Source organism: Cavia porcellus, unplaced genomic scaffold, assembly GCF_034190915.1.
Source record: "Cavia porcellus strain 051 isolate PalLab524CR breed Dunkin Hartley unplaced genomic scaffold, mCavPor4.1 scaffold_17, whole genome shotgun sequence".
NCBI lineage: Eukaryota > Metazoa > Chordata > Mammalia > Rodentia > Caviidae > Cavia > Cavia porcellus.
In genome coordinates this window covers 4789109-4805363 of record NW_026947500.1, presented here as the reverse complement: position 1 = coordinate 4805363, position 16255 = coordinate 4789109, and the positions used below count along the sequence as shown (strand labels likewise).

General features: G+C 38.1%; 1 long non-coding RNA gene across 1 annotated transcript in view; it reads left to right on the top strand.

The window, feature by feature from the left end:
• Positions 1-14659: 14659 nt before the first annotated feature.
• LOC134470836 (uncharacterized) overlaps positions 14660-16255 on the top strand; it is an 80458-nt gene continuing 78862 nt past the window's right edge. The window contains exon 1 of the long non-coding RNA XR_010039991.1: positions 14660-14946. This is a non-coding gene — a long non-coding RNA (uncharacterized LOC134470836). The remainder of the gene's footprint in view (positions 14947-16255) is intronic.

Sequence of the window (16255 nt, the reverse complement as noted above, 5' to 3'; positions counted from 1 at the left end):
ATCACTGTCACTAACTTCTCACTTTCAACTTTGTTTTTTCTTCCTAGCGCTGGAGGCTGAACTTCAGGCCTTTCTACTGAGCTATACCCCCAGACTTTTTGGTTTTTATTTTGAGACATGCTCTCTGTCTTAGTTATTTTTCTCACTGCTGCGACAAAATACATGACACCTAAAATTAAAGGTAGACAGGTATATTTAGCTCACAGTTTGTAGAGGTGTCAGTCCATGGTTGGGTGGTTCCAAGGCAGGGTGGATTGAGGAGATCACAGCTCATGGCAAGCAGATGACATCAAGAGCACGAAATGAAGGACTACTGACACCTCTTTCCGCCCCTGTTATCTTACTGGGGCTGCTGAGGGTGGGTAGCTCTCACATCTTTAACCCTCATGCCTTTGAGCGTAGCATTGTACCAAGAAACAATTCCAGTGTCACATGGGCTAGATTCAACTACCTCTGAAAAGGCCCCACTTATGACTGCATGAGACTTTCGGGGGGAGGGGATCTAGACACAAGCCGTAACAGTCTTTTAAGTCAAAAGTTGCCCAGGCTGGGCTTAAGCTTGTGATCTCTTATCACAAGTGTTGAGATGATAGGAATGCATCAGCTTGCATGCTTGTAATCCCTGCATGCTTCACTGTACTTTCTTGGATGAAAGACAGAGATGATGTTACAGAGAGCTCTCAAGGATATAGCTAATGGTTTATTATCTTGCTTCAACCCTGAAGTCTAGATATGGACAAATGGTTCTGTGGTTCACTTGCGTGTGAATGTCATGTGTGTGTGTGTGTGTGTGTTCCCTTACCCATGTGCTTGCACACTGTATCCTAGAGTTAAAAGGGTGGCTTTGGGATATGAAGGTTTCTCAGACAGAGCTGACTTGTAAAATTTTCATAGCCAGTTGAAGAAAGTAGCATATTGGGAAGGCAATCTAAAGCCAAATAAAGGGGATAGTTAGTATTTATTGAAAATGTTTCCATCAGTTGAAGAGGACTTGATGGTTGTGATTTGTGCCCATTATCTTTAGAGCAGCTTTTAAATTATTTTGACTGTGGCATGCAGTAAAAAATGTATTTTAAGAAGTACCCATGGTATAAATATATATATATATATAGTAGTTTACATACAATGATACATATACATTTATTGATATAATTCTTTATAAAAATAAAATTTAAATTTCACAAAACTGTGTTTCTTCTTGCTCTGCTTGTGATTCTTAAAAAATTATATTCAGTTAAAAAAATCTTGCATGAAATCCATTACATTGATTTCATGACCCTTAATGCGTTGTGATTTAACAGTTTAAAAATGTTGCTTTAGAACTGGAGTTCTAGCTGACAGACCATGCCGGCTGCCTTAGAAGCAGTATATGATTGGTTTAGCCAAAATAAACAAAATAATTTAGTATAACTATGAATGTTATAAAACAGTTAGCCAAGTAGCTATTATTAAGTCCTTCATAAACATAGCGCTGTTGTTTTATTCTAAATTTATAAATCACGCCATTGCATTGATAAATTCAGTTGAAAAGAAAAGATTGTCAAGATACTGTCACAGCATTTTCTCAGCATCCCTTATTAATAGGTCAGTGGTTGGAATTACAATGCTGTTTTCCTCTAGCATATGTAAAAATTCAAATCTAATAGGATCTGAGGCTTTTCAAGTTTTTATTCATCTATTTTTGCCTCAAAGGAATTCCAACTTTTGGGCTGAAAGTTTTGTTTTCCAGTTTTAGAAATTTCAAATTCTGCATCATTGAGGCAGGTTTTATGTGAAAAAAATTTTTTTTCTAATGTCTACTAAAATGTCTGTACTAGAAGAACTTTGCCCCAGATTTTTGTTGTTGGTATTATTTGACCACACTGTGATTCTCTGAAACAAAAACAAGAAAAAGAAGAAAAGTTCTGTTTTTCCTTTATTCAAAGTATTTCTTTTCTGGCATTTCCTTTAAAATCTGTTCTGGAATACAAAAATCTATTGCCATATGCTATTGCGGACTGGTGGAGCTTGGAAAGAAACCACTGTAGAACATTAGAAAGAGCTGGAGTCATTTTACATAAGTACAACAAGGTGCTTCATGGGGACAATCTTGAGTTGCTCAAGTCTCTGGGATGCTGTTGTGGATGCAGCATATGGCGGTGTCTGCATTAAAGGTTAGAAGCAGGATTTTGTAATCAAGCTGGTTTTCACCCTCGGGACAGAGCCCACTACAGAAGGGTACCGGTGCAGGTGACTGAGAAGATGCACTTTAGTAGCCTGCTTAGGAATGTAAGTGAGATGTGTTCAGTGAGGCTCTATGCTACCGTAGTTTGAGGAAAAAAGTTGTTTTACCAGTATCAGAATAGTGTAGACTTTTCTATGTATAAATACACTAATAAATTTTTATTCATAAATGATTATTTTGATCTATGAGTAATAATCATGCTTAGGAGAAAGCTAAGGACATAGTCTCATGCTATAAAACAATGAAAATAAAAGAAATATGAAAAGGAATTGAAACAAACTTGGTTCAGCCCACATGGTAGGCTTTGGGAAAGAGCCTAATAACTCTTTTTGGTTTTCTTTTCTTTTTTTATTTTAAAGGTAATAAAATCTGACAAAACAACAGAACAAAGTCAATCAAAATTGGTACAGAACTTCAAGGCAGGAGCCCAATTACTGTTGCAGTTGAGAACTAGACCACATTCATAACTGGGATGTGCATACTCTTGAGGAGGATTTATTTTTTATTTTTTGTGTTTTAGAGGCAGGGTTTCACTATGTGGTCCAGACCGGCCTGGAACTCCCTGTGATCCTCCCGTCTCAGCTGCCTCAGTGTTAGGATTACACATGTGCACCACCACGACTGGTTCCGGAGGAGAATTTATATACCCACTGCTGTGTTTTGAATGTGGTTTGTCCCACTTGGGTTACGTGTTGAAACCTTGATTCTCAATATGTGAAACTGAAAGGAGAAACCTTTAAGAAATAGGGCTTACTTCAAGGTAATTAGTCATTGGGAGCCCTGCCTTCCTGGAGGATTAATTTTGAGATTGTTGAGTGAGTTTTCATATATAAAAGAACAAGTCTAGCCCTGAAATCCTCGTGTGACTTCCTGTCTTGATGTGTGATCTTTCCCTATCTCTACCATGATTCCTTCTGCTATGTTGGAAAGCTGAGAGTTCAGGCCTGGCCTTTGAGTTTTGGAAATGATATGCTGGGTCTGTTTCTTTATAAAGTTCCCAGCCTCAAGTATTTTGTTATAGCAACAAAAACAGACAAATATCCATCATCATTCATTCTGGAATGAGGTCAGTTCTGAGGCAAGATATAGAACAGACACAGGAAGGAAGGATTTGTTTTTATGACTAAATAAGAAATATGAGTAAATGAGTAAATAGGAAATTATATTTCCACTGGTAGGATTTAGTCACTCCATATCATGTGAAAACTATGGGAGCCTGGGGAGAATCTGAGGTAGGACCTACGTATCTTAGCTCTCATCAAGCTGTTGTAAGTTATGTGTGTGCTATTTGTGTTGCATTTCTGTTAATGCCAGTCTTCCAAAAGCTTTCTCAAAGTGACAGTCCAGTCTCATTTGTGCTGTGGGATGTGAAGGGCCAGGCAAGGGGCCCCCATCAGAGACTCCTGGGGGAAGACAGAGCCCACACTGTGCATGGAGCAAAGCAAGGGACGTTCAGATCTGAGCGTGCAAAGAGAAGATGGAGTGGAAATACCAGTGAGACTATTCAGGCAAAAACTTGGGCCGTTCTTCAGGAAATTACTTTGCCTTGGCAGTACTAGACATAGAACCCAAAGCTTTCACACTGAGTTCGTCCCCAGCTCCATTTTTAGAATTATTTTATTTTGAGACAGAATCTAAATCACTAAACTGCCCAGAAAGGGTTCCAATCTGCAATCTTCCTGCCTCAGCCTTCTAGGGTGCTAAGATTATAGGCAAGAACCAGTATACCTGGTTCAGAAGTTACCTTTTAAGGCCTTCTGAAGGGGGCTAATTTCAGGTCATTTGGGCATAAAAAGGTGAGATCAGGTACACACTGAACAAGCTTTAACACATCTCTTTTGGAATGTCACAAGTTTTGCATCGGCCATCATTTTAATCACACTGGAATGGACTGAATCTTTGTCATTTCTGCTCAGGTATTACAGACTCATCAGCCAAGTATGAACTCATAAAGAAACAAACTTACCTGCTACTTGCTTTTGGTTTTACAGTGCTCTTCTTTCTGTCTCAGAATTCCTCTTTGAGGTGATCTCAGCATGATGAGCTCTGGGTTTATTAAGGATGGTGTAAGCAGTCATGGTGACCCTAAAATTCTTGTCATTGCTAGTATAGAGGGAGGTCATTGGATAGACATAAGCGGAAACTGTTAGAGATTTGTAATGACTGGCATAGGTTTCCGCCACTCTCTTTCTCCTCCCTACATCTAATCTTGTAAATTCTGGGAAATCCCAGATTGCCTTGGTTTCCTGGTCACACAAGGCTCTCTCAGTCAATAATTATGTCTGAAGCTGGAACTGTCAGTGGAGATGGATGATAACATGATAAGAAGCAATAGGAATGTGAAATTTATTTTCAAACTGTACAAATACATTAGAATAAACTAAATACTGATTTCTCATCTATGTATATAAATACCCTAGGGAGGTATGGAAAAAAGTACAGCAGTGTGTTTATTTGTGAAGCTAGAAGAGTTTAAAGTATTATATCATTCTTTTGACTTGTCTGTAGGTTTGAAACTTTAAAAATAAAAATATAGGGCAAAGAACCAACAAAGGAAAATATTTTTGTTTTTAAAGAGGTAATGATTGGGGTCTGGGGCACCTGTATCTGCCTCCCTGATCCCAACTGTGCTTGGAGGACTGTGGAGTTCTAACCAAGAAGGTGAGCATCACCAGTTCCAGAGGCCCAGTGTCCTGAGGTAAGTGCCCTGCTCACTTTCCCTAGATTCCAGCTTGTTTGGGACCCTCATACCTTCTGGGTGCACTGGAACAGCTAGATGGGTCTGGAGTGTCTGCATCCGCCTCCTCATTCTGGCTGTGCTTGGAAGACTGTGGAATTCTAAGCAAGCAGGTGAGCACCACCGTTCCAGAGGCCCAGCTGGCCTAGGGGAACTGGGTGCCAGAGTCCCAGGAGCTGAGAGCATAGAAGATTTCCAACAGACCCAGAGGAAGCCTTAGAATAACACTTGAAACATTTGAAACATAGAAATATAGGAAAATGACAAAACAAAAGAACAAATTACAATCTCAAACTTCTAGCCCATCCAAAGAAACCTTAGGAGCAATGTATATAGAAGAAAATATATGCCATACACCTCAAATATTGGACATAATAGCAACTGAAATAAACAAGCAATTCCCAGAAGCTTTAAAGGAATTCAAACTAGAAATAATCTCCCAGCTAAAAGAAGAAATGATAAAAGAAATGAAAGAGATGCTGAACATATCTAAAGAAGACACAGTTAAAAAATTGGAGGAACTAAACAAAAAGATAGAATCCCTAGAAGAGCAATATAAGAAACAAACAGAATACATAAAGCAGATACACAGAGATATACAGGAAATCAAAAATTCCACTGAAAGCTGTAAAAACCGCTTCAATGAAAGTGAAGATAGAATTTCAGACCTTGAAGACAAGATTGCAGCCAGTGAACAGGAAAAAAAGATCTTTTAAAAATAACAAAGAATCAGTAAATAACAATTCAACAACTGCAAGATGATGCGAAGAAAAACAACATAAGATTGATAGGGATTAATGAAAAAGAAGGGGATTACATAAAGGATATCAAGAGGATATTTAGAGAAGTAATAGCTGAAAATTTCCCAAACATGAGATCGGAAACCGACCTCAGGATCAGTGAACCATATAGAACTCCAAAAAGTCGTAACCAAAATAAAACTACACCCAGAAATATAATAATCACCATCCCAGAAATCCAACACAAGAATAGATTATTAAAAGCTGTCAGAGAGAAAAGATAGATCACTTATAAATGAAAACCTATCAGAATCACAGCAGACTTCTCAGCACAAACAATAAAGTCAAGAAGAGAATGAAGTATTCCAGATCCTAAAGGAAAATGATTTCCAACCTAGACTGATATATCCTGCAAAACTATCATTCAAAATTGATGGTGAAATACGATACTTCCATGACAAAGAACAGCTGAAGAACTTCATGATCACCAAGCCAACCCTGCAAAAAATATTGAAACACAGTTTAGATACACTTAGGAAAAAAACCACTAAGCGAAACAGATAATTAAACAGAACAGAAAGATAAAGATGCCACAGCAGAAAGATAACATGTCACCAATAAACCAACATATAACAGTTATAACCATTAATGTAAAAGGTCTCAATGCACCAATTAAAAGAAACAGACTGGGAGAATGGATCAAGAAACAAAATCCAACCATATGCTGTTTACAGGAAACCCATCTAACCTAGAAGGATACTCACAGACTGAAAGTCAAAGGATGGAAAACAATACTTCATGCAACAGTAATCCAAAAAAAAAAAAAAAAAAAAAAGGAGGAGTAGCCATTCTGTTTGCAGACAATGTGAACTTTAAACCAATAATGATCAGAAGAGACAAAGAAGGTCACTACATACTTGTTGGGGGAAAACTTCAAGAGTAAGAGATAACTATCTTAAATATATATGCACCAAATTCCAGAGCACCCAGTTATATAAAACAAGTATTAACAGAAATGAAAAATCAAGTTATCAGTAACACAATTATAACAGGAGACCTTAACACACCATTGACCCCAAGGGACAGATCAACAGACAGAAAATCAGCAAAGAAATAACAGAACTGAATCACACATGTGAACAAATGGACTTGATAGACATATACAGAGTGTTCCATCCAACAACATCAGAATACACATTCTTCTCAGCAGTACATATGTCATTCTCTAAAATAGACCATATATTAATTCACAGAACATATTTAAATAAATACAAAAGAGTTGAAATCATCCCTTGCATATTACCAGATCATAGTGCTTGGAAATTAGAAATTAATGATAAAAGATACTGCAAAAACCTCACAAACACATGGAAACTGAATAACACACTCTTGAGTAATCAGTGGGTCACGGGGGAAATTAAAGAAGAAATTAAACAATACCCACCAGAAAATGAAAATACAGATACAACTTACTGGAATCTGTCGGATGAAATGAAAGCTGTCCTCAGAGGAAAATGTATTGCACTGAGTTCCCACATCAGGAAAATAGAACAAATAAAAATAAATAACCTGATGCTACACCCCAAACCACTAGAAAAAGAAGAGCAAGTCAAGCCCAAAGCCAAAAGAAGAGAGGAAATTATAAAAATCAGAGCAGAAATCAATGCAATAGAGACTAAGAAAACAATCCAATGAATCAATGAATCAAAGAGTTGGTTCTTTGAAAGAATAAATAAAATTGATAAGCCCCTAGACAACCTTATTTTAAAAAGGGAAGAAAAAGCTCAAATTCATGCAATAAGAAATGAAAAAGGTGAAATCACTACAAGCTCTATAGAAATACAGAAGATCATCACCACCTATTTTGCAAACCTCTACTCTCATAGGTTTGATAACACAGAAGAAATAGACAGATTCCTAGAAACATATAAAGTTCCAAAGCTAGGTCAAGAGGATGTAAAACTGCTGAATAACCCAATTTCTATCAATGAAATTGAAAATGTAATTAAGTCCTTACCTACAAAGAAGAGGCCAGGCCCAGGTGGATTCACTGCAGAATTCTACAAGAAATACAAAGAAGACATAATGCCGACACTCCTCAAACTCTTCAATGAAATTGAAAGGGAAGCAATCCTTCCTAAGTCATTCCTAGAAACAAATATTACTCTAGTACCAAAACCTGAGAAAGACCCAATAAAAAAGAGAATGCTGGACCGATCTCCCTAATAAACACAGATGCAAAATCCTCAATAAAATATTGGCAAATAGGATGCAGCAAATCATCAAGAAGATTATACACCATGACCAAGTGGGATTCATCCCAGGTCAGGGATGGTTTAACATATGTAAATCAATAAATGTAATCTACCATATCAAAAAAGCCAAAAGTAAGAATCACATGATCATTTCTATAGATGCAGAAAAAGTTTTTGATAAGGTCCAACATTCATTCATGATAAGAACTTCACAGAAAATTGGAAGAGATGGTCTTTACTTCAATATAATAAAGGCCATCTACAACAAACCAACAGCCAGTATCATAATAAATGGCCAAAAATTGAAGGCCTTTTCTTTAAAATCAGGCACAAGACAAGAATGTCCTTTATCACCTCTCCTATTTAATATAGTACTGGAAATACTAACCAGAGCAATTAAACAAGAGAGAGAAATAAAAGGGGTAAAGATAGAAAAAGAAGAAGTTAAATTATCATTGCTTGCAGATGACATGATACTCTACATAGAAGACCTCCTAAACTCCATTGAAAGACTCCTAGATACAATAAATAAATTCAGTAATGTAGCTGGATATAAAATCAATACTCAAAAATCAATAGCATTCCTATACAGTAACAACAAAATTACAGAGAGAGAAATAAGAGAAACCACACCCTTTACACTAGCAACCCAAAAATTAAATATTTAGAAATTACTCTTACAAAAGAAGTGAAATACCTATACAGGGAAAATTATAATACACTGGAAAAAGAAATTGAAGATGCTCTCAGAAAATGGAAAGACATCCCTTGCTCATGGATAGGGAGAATAAATATTGTAAAAATGGCCATTCTCCCAAAACTCTTATACATATTCAATACAATCCCAATAAAAATACCATCAACATACCTCATAGATCTAGAGAAATCACTCCTAAAATTAATCTGGAACGAGAAGAGACCTAGAATAGCAAAGACAGTTCTAAGCAACAAAGGCAAGGCAGGAGGCATCACAATCCCTGACTTGAAGTTGTACTACAAAGCAACTGTTGTAAAATCAACATGGTACTGGAATAAAATTAGATCTGAAGATCAATGGAATAGGTTAGAAGATACAACCACAACTACAAACACCGTCAACAACCTTATCTTTGATAAAAGAGCCAAACAGGTTCACTGGAAGAACGACAGTCTCTTTAATAAATGGTGCTGGAAAAACTGGCTCTCCATTTGCCGAACACTAAAACTAGACCCATGCCTATCACCATGTACTAAATTAAAATCTAAATGGATCAAAGATCTGAATATTAAACCAGAAACACTAAATCTATAAGAAGACAATTTGGGTAGAAACCTTGAAGACATAGGGGTAGGTAGAGAATTCATGAACAGGACTCAAACCGCAAGGGAAATACTTCCCAGAATCAATAATTGGGACCACCTCTTATTAAAAAGTTTCTTCATGTCAAAAGAAATCTCCAGCATAGTGAAAAGAAAACCCACAAACTGGGAAAAAATCTTAGTGAACTGTCCCTCAGACAAAGGACTTCTGTCTAAAACATATAAAGAATTAAAAAAAATCAGACCCCCAAAATTCAAAGATCCAATCCAAAAATGGGCATCTGAGATGAATACACACTTCTCAGATGAAGAAATACAAATGGCAAATAATTACATGAAAAAATGTTCATCATCATTAGACATTAGAGAAATGCAAATTAAAACCACACTGAGATTTCATCTCATTCCTGAAACAATGGCCAGGATCAAGAAAACCATCAACAACAAGTGCTGGAGAGGCTGTGGGGAAAAAGGAACTCTCCTGCACTGTTGGTGGGAGTGTAGACTGGTACAACCTTTGTGGAGGTCAGTCTGGAGATTTCTCAAAAAGCTGGGATTGGAAGTGCCATTTGTTCCAGCTATTCCACTTCTAGGCATATTTCCAGAAGAACTGAAAGCATCATACCACAGTGATATATGTGCACCCATGTTTATAGCAGCACAATTTGCAATTGCCAGATCTTGGAAACAACCCAAGTGTCCATCAACTGAGGAATGGATAAAAAAGTTGTGGTATTTTTATACAATGTAGTACTACTCAGCTGTAAAGAAGGATCACCTTGAGATATTTATAAATAAATGGACACAGCTTGAGACCATACTCAAGTGAAATAAATCAAATTCACATGTATGAGTACTGAATAGTTTCCTTATCGTAAGAAATGATTCAAATATACAAAAGTACGTGTAATCATGATCCTCCATTATGTGGCTTTGAAGCCTTATAAAGTTTTCCCTCATTAATTGGAATGACTTTATTCTGGGCTGTTTGATATTATTGCCTGTGATGATATATGAGCAGTTATTTTGATGAAAACAGACATCATAATAGCTAGTGCTGATTTGAAATCATCTTGTTTTAAAGTCCCATCAAACTGTTGTTCTTCTGTCTCCATTGGTTTTATCATGTTGTATCTTACTTGATTTTATTATATGTGATAGTATAAACAAAAATTTTTATAAGAAAAGAGATTTTATAGAAACCATTGTTCGTTTTCCATTGGCTGGTTCTAAATTCCCTGTAATACTTTCATCCTCTTGAATGGTTTCACACTGTCTTGATATGTTTGATGCTATAGTATATGAAGTTATATTCAAATATTTCAAGGAAAGAGACACTATGGTAACTACTATTAAGTTGGGTTATCTTGTGGTGAAGCACTAGGATGCTGAAATTGTTATGTTGTTATGTCCTCTTTTATCTCAATCTCCCTCTTTTTCTTAAAAAATTTATTTTTTATTATTACCTTTTTAATTAAGGAAAAAAAATTAGAATGTATTATAGTAACTTTTTTGTTTTTTTTTTTTTTTTGTTGTTTTTTTTGTTTTTTTTTTTCCTTTTTATCGGTACCGGGGATTGAACTCACGACTGCCTGCTTGCAAGGCAGGTGCTTATGCTGCTGAGCTAAATCTCCAGCCCAACTTTTTTGATTTCCTATTAACTTGATTTGAAGCCCTGTATTACCCCCACTATCTTGTTTTGACTCATTTTACTCTGTTCCATTCTGTTTGATAGCATCAAGTTTGACGGTATAGGCAACTATTTTGAAGGCAATAAGATTCACTATGATGCCCATTCTGGCTTGACTATTATCTTCTTTAGCTGTGTAATGTTTCCAAGTTTTACTGGTCTTGTTCTGTACTGTTTTGTTCAATTTTATTATACCTAATAATATAGGCAATTCTTTTTAAGGTAGCAAGAGGCATTATGGTAACCATTGTTGATAACCTTGTATTCTGTTTTTACATCATGTGCTATGTCTGTCCTTTGTTTTGACTGACTGTTTTGTTTTGTCATATTTGGTTTTATTCTCTTCCAACAAAAAGTAATAAGAACTATGGGAGTAATAAAACCCAAAATGTGTAAATTTTGTTGTAAAAAAAGAGAGGAAAATAAAAGTGCTCCAAAAGATACAACTACAAGTGCGTTTAGGTGTTTTAAGATAGATGACCATATTACTAAGTTTTTGTTGGATCGTTGAGCACAACTGTTTGCAGTCTCACTGTTTGAATGTCCACTTTGTATGCTTTAATCCTGTAATTTGAGCAACTATTTCTAAGATGACAATATATAATCTATTAACTAGTGATTTCTTACTGTATTTTTTTGAAATTCTGTATTACTTGTTTCTGTTATACTATTTTTTTTCCTTTAAATAAAAAAAAAGAAGTAATGATCAGGACATAGTTATTAGATTTTTTGAGATTATTTGTCTGTGTTGTATGATCTTATATTATATGGTAGCTAAGGTTTTGAATTTAGGAGGTATTAGCCTATTTCTGAAATAGATTAAAATACAGGGTACACTGTAAAAATATGGCAAGGGTACATGTAGAGGGTCCAGTTCCCCACTGTACCCTCAGTGTTCTTGGTGTTGTGTGACACCAGTGCCTGTGTATGTTATGCTTTGCGTGGAGGAGCAGCGAAAGGCCCGCATCACCTCTCAAATGGTCTGAAGACTGTGGGATCTGCATTTCTAGGGAGCGCCTTAGAAACGGAGAACCGTGCTCCAGCCCCAGACTCACCGAGGAACAGAAGCTTCCATAGAGATGTTAGCGTCATCTCTGTTAGAATGCAAATGAACTGAAGTCCTTTTCTTGCCTTAAATGTCTCCATGTTTGGTTAAAAAATGAATGCAAAATAATACAACCAAAAGGATTTCTTAAGACATGGTCTAAGATGCAAAAGAGAAGTGTTTTATACAAAAATAAAATTCATTACTTCTCTAAAACTTTTTTTTAACCTAAAATGTTTTTGCATTTTTGCGTTGTATTGTGGCTGATGGTGATTTTCCACATGGGACCTAAATATCTCTCATACATAATTCTGGTTATTGTGAGAGTTTATGTTTTTCATTATAGGTATTACACATTTAGTCCTGGAAAATAATTTTCTAGAATAGATAATGATACCAATTAAGATTAATTGTTTTAAAAAATACAAAACTGTGTTGCAGGGTGGAATTTGTTAAGCCTTTTTTTTTTTTGTCTTTTTCATTTTTATCGGTACCGGGGATCGAGCTCAAGACCACTTGCTTGCAAGGCAGGTGCTTATGCCGCTGAGCTAAACCCCCATCCCCTGTTAAGCCTTTTTGACATTGGTTACTTTTTCCTCAGTAAACTTTTACCTAAAGACAATCAAAAGTAATTCCCTAAAAGTTCAAGAGTTTATAAGGTTTTTTAAAGAATATTATTATCCTGTAGCCTGTACCATTCTAGCTAAGGAAACCTAGAGAAGCACTCTAGAGAGGGTTGGAATTCAGAAACTCAGAGGCAACAGCTTTAAGAAAGATATACGGTGCCCAGAGCCCAGGTAAGAGAGACACAGATGCATTTGTGACTTGGAAATGTTAGTGAAATCTCATAAAAATTGTGGGTCTGCATCTGGGTAAACATATTCAGTGTAATTATTAAATTTTTAAAAAGTCAGAGGTGGTGGTGGTGGTAGCTGAGGATGACACTCATATTTGGAGCTTTGCATCGGGAAGCTTTTTTCTCTCCTAGGAAATCTCTGTGACTCTTTTGTTCCTGTCTAGGAGAAACACGTGCTTGTAAATTTCACTCAAGAAAAAACATATTTTTACATCCACATCAGGAAGGAACAGAACATTGGCCAAAACACTACAAACTTGACCAGACTCAAAGATTCAAGGAGGTGGAATCCTGCAAGAAAAGAAAACTCAGTCTGGCAGAAAATTTCAGTGAGGAAGTTTTCTGTGCCAACATTGGCCTCAAAGAAAAATACTCCACCCTCTTAGATCTGCAAGGCAGGCAACGCCGGCACTGGCTGTGCAGCCCTCCCCAGACAAATGGATCCCTCCCTGATCTGCCAAAGCAAACTTCCCATTACACACTAGACATACGTCCGCCTTTCTGGAGGCCAGCTTTGCCTGTGTCAGGGAGTTGTGCATGGTGTAATTTGAAAAGAACCAGGGAAATCATCTGAAAGTTTCTCAGACAGTCTATGGGGTGCCCGAGAGCCAACCATTACTGCTCATTCCTTTATAATTGGAATTATGCTTCCCCTGAAGGTTTTCTAAATGTTAACTAAGTCCTGGAGCACACTGCAGCATTCCATCTAAGGCTCTTTTGTATTAAAACTTGAGGTCTTGCATCTGGCCACAGATACCCTATGGTAAAGATTCTAATGGGGATGATACCGTAGCATATGCGCTCTTTACTGCTGCCACCCACACTTCTGTATTCCACCTCAGCGGGATTGTGAAATGCTTTTACACAACACAAAGGAACTATCGCTCTGGGTGAGGCACAAAGGAAGGACGGTTGATACAAACTCCCCTGCGTTGGACCCTGCATTGTACTCACGTGTGTGTGCAGTTGGGAGCCGATGGATTTACCTGAAATTCCTTAGTGCTGCATCACTGAGGCTGGAATTCCAGGCTGTCAAAGTGGTTTCTCCGTTTGTTGGGCAGAAATCTTTCTTCTTCAGGGGCTCCAGGATGTCATTAATTGGGCTTGTCAGGGAGGACGAGGTTGGTACCTGATGTTCAAGGGTACCAATGACTCTGCATTTTTTAAATGCCTTCTCTTGCAGCATTTACAGCTAAAATACTTTCCAGCATGAGCTCTTCCCTGAGGCCCACGGCTTCCCCCAGAAGCCTCAAGGAAGTCTTTGTTGCATCATATTGAAGAAGCAGCCTTGCTGGGTGTGGTGGCCACGTCTGCAGCCTTAGCTACTCAAGCTGGAAGGTCATAAGTTTAAGTCCAGCCTGGAAAACTTCATAAGACCCTGTCTTAAAGTAAAATTTCAAAAAAAATTTGTGTATGTGGTGTGTGTAGGGGGGGGAGAGATGGCATGTAACTTCGTGGTGGAGCACTAACAAGGGAGAGTCCCTGAATTCAGACGATGCCACTGCACCAAAAACAAACAAGCAGACACCTCTTGAACGTGGTTAAACCTATTACCTTTAGCATTCAAATTCTACCACTGGATAACCTTCATAGTTTCTACAAAACAATTTAATCTTATTATCAAACTTCATGACTTCTTCAGACTTTTACCTGGCCTCTTACGCTGTTTCTCTCTAAAGGAATTTTTCAATATTTCTCCCGATCTAAGGGTTAAAACGTTGAGTTGCCTGAGGCTTCCAGTCAAGGAGAAAAATCTGTCTACTAGGGGAAGGGTGGGGAAAGGTGTTGCACAAAACTAGACCAGGGGAAAGAGTTCAGCAGCTTGAGGAAAAGCAAGGAGGCTTTGCCTGTTTGGTCTAGCTCACACTTGGGTCTAATCTTGCATATGCGAGTGTGTTCATGCATGCACACACGCCCCAGAATCTCGGGCTAGGAAGTCTGGGCGGCACTGAGATGTATGTATCAGTTCAAGATTTCAGCTAACAGAAGCCCTTAACGTAGGTTTCTGCAATATACTAAGCAGGAGGTCCTCTGATATCATGCCAGAGACGCACTGGAGCTTCTCAAAGAGTTTCCAGGATTCCTGAGATCTCAATCGAGGTAGGTAAAGAATGTGTCTGCTGCCTTTCACATTCCGTCCTCTACCCTGACATACCAGCTGTGTGCTGAAACTGTTAGAGACAGTTTCCCCTCAGCCTCTTCTTTGTCTCAGCCCGCCCCATCTCAACTTCTATTCTGTTTTGCCGTAGAAGAAATATAACAGCTGTATTTTTGCATTTTCTATTTTAAAAAATTGAGATATTTACACTGCACCTAAATGACCCATCAGAATGATATAATTATCTCTACTTAACACAGAGACAAATATAAGGCTCATAAGCCCCATAGCTTGTTGAATTTTCAGGGTAAGCAGCAGACTCACGTCTCCCTGCTCCTCGGGCTGTGCTCATATCATCAGTGTCACAGGTGTTGTGACTTCTGGGGCCATCAGTCTCCCTGTGTTTCCCAGGATGAGCCGAAGGCGCCACATTAACTCTGCCTTTTAAAATAAAAGAACAACTTTTAGGTAAGTGTGCAAATACAATAATGTTTTTTTATGTCACTTTTCTTTTTTTTTCACATGACAGCCTATTAGAGAAATCCAAGTGTCTCCTCATTATTATTTTTCTTTTGTCCTTTTGAAACAGGGTCTCACTGTGCAGTTCAGTCTTACCTTGAATTCACTTTGTAGCCCAGGCTGATCTCAAACTTGCAACGATCCTCCTGCCTCAGCTTCATGAGTGCTGGGATTACAGGCTTGCACCACCACATCTGGCTTTTCCCTCAATAATTTTTGCATGATAGTGTGTACTAGAAAAGGTGGCATCTGGTCTAACACTGGGTTCCCAGTTATGAGAGGGTGGCTTTCCACTGTGAATTCACAGTCATGCGGGCAAGGAGTCTTTCTGGGAGCAGCTGTCTGGGAGGCAGACTGGAGGAGGATAGTGTAGAAAAAATTCTGGGGTCTCTTTCCAGCCTGAACTCCATGGGGACTGGGAAGAAGGGTGTTGTTTCTCCCAAATGGCTTCTGGAGACACAAGCGATTCTGGTTTGGGGTCCAGCTGTCAAGGTACAATGTAAAAGTGTAAAGAAAGCCATCTCCTAATTCTGATGGACAAGAGCCAGGCTTCTGGCAGAAGGAGACATGAAGGGATCCAGCTCATCTGTGTCTTCAAGAAATGCAGCAGGAAGGGGAGCAGCTCTCTCCCAGGGAGCAGGGCGGCAGCTCGGATTTCTGGAGGCCAGAGGGGTGAGACACAGTGGGAGGCAACTGAGAGTCTCACATAATTGCTCAGGCACCTGTAAGATGGGGAAAGACACAGGTCTTGCAGTTATGCAAAGAGGACTTGCTGAAATATGACTGTCGATG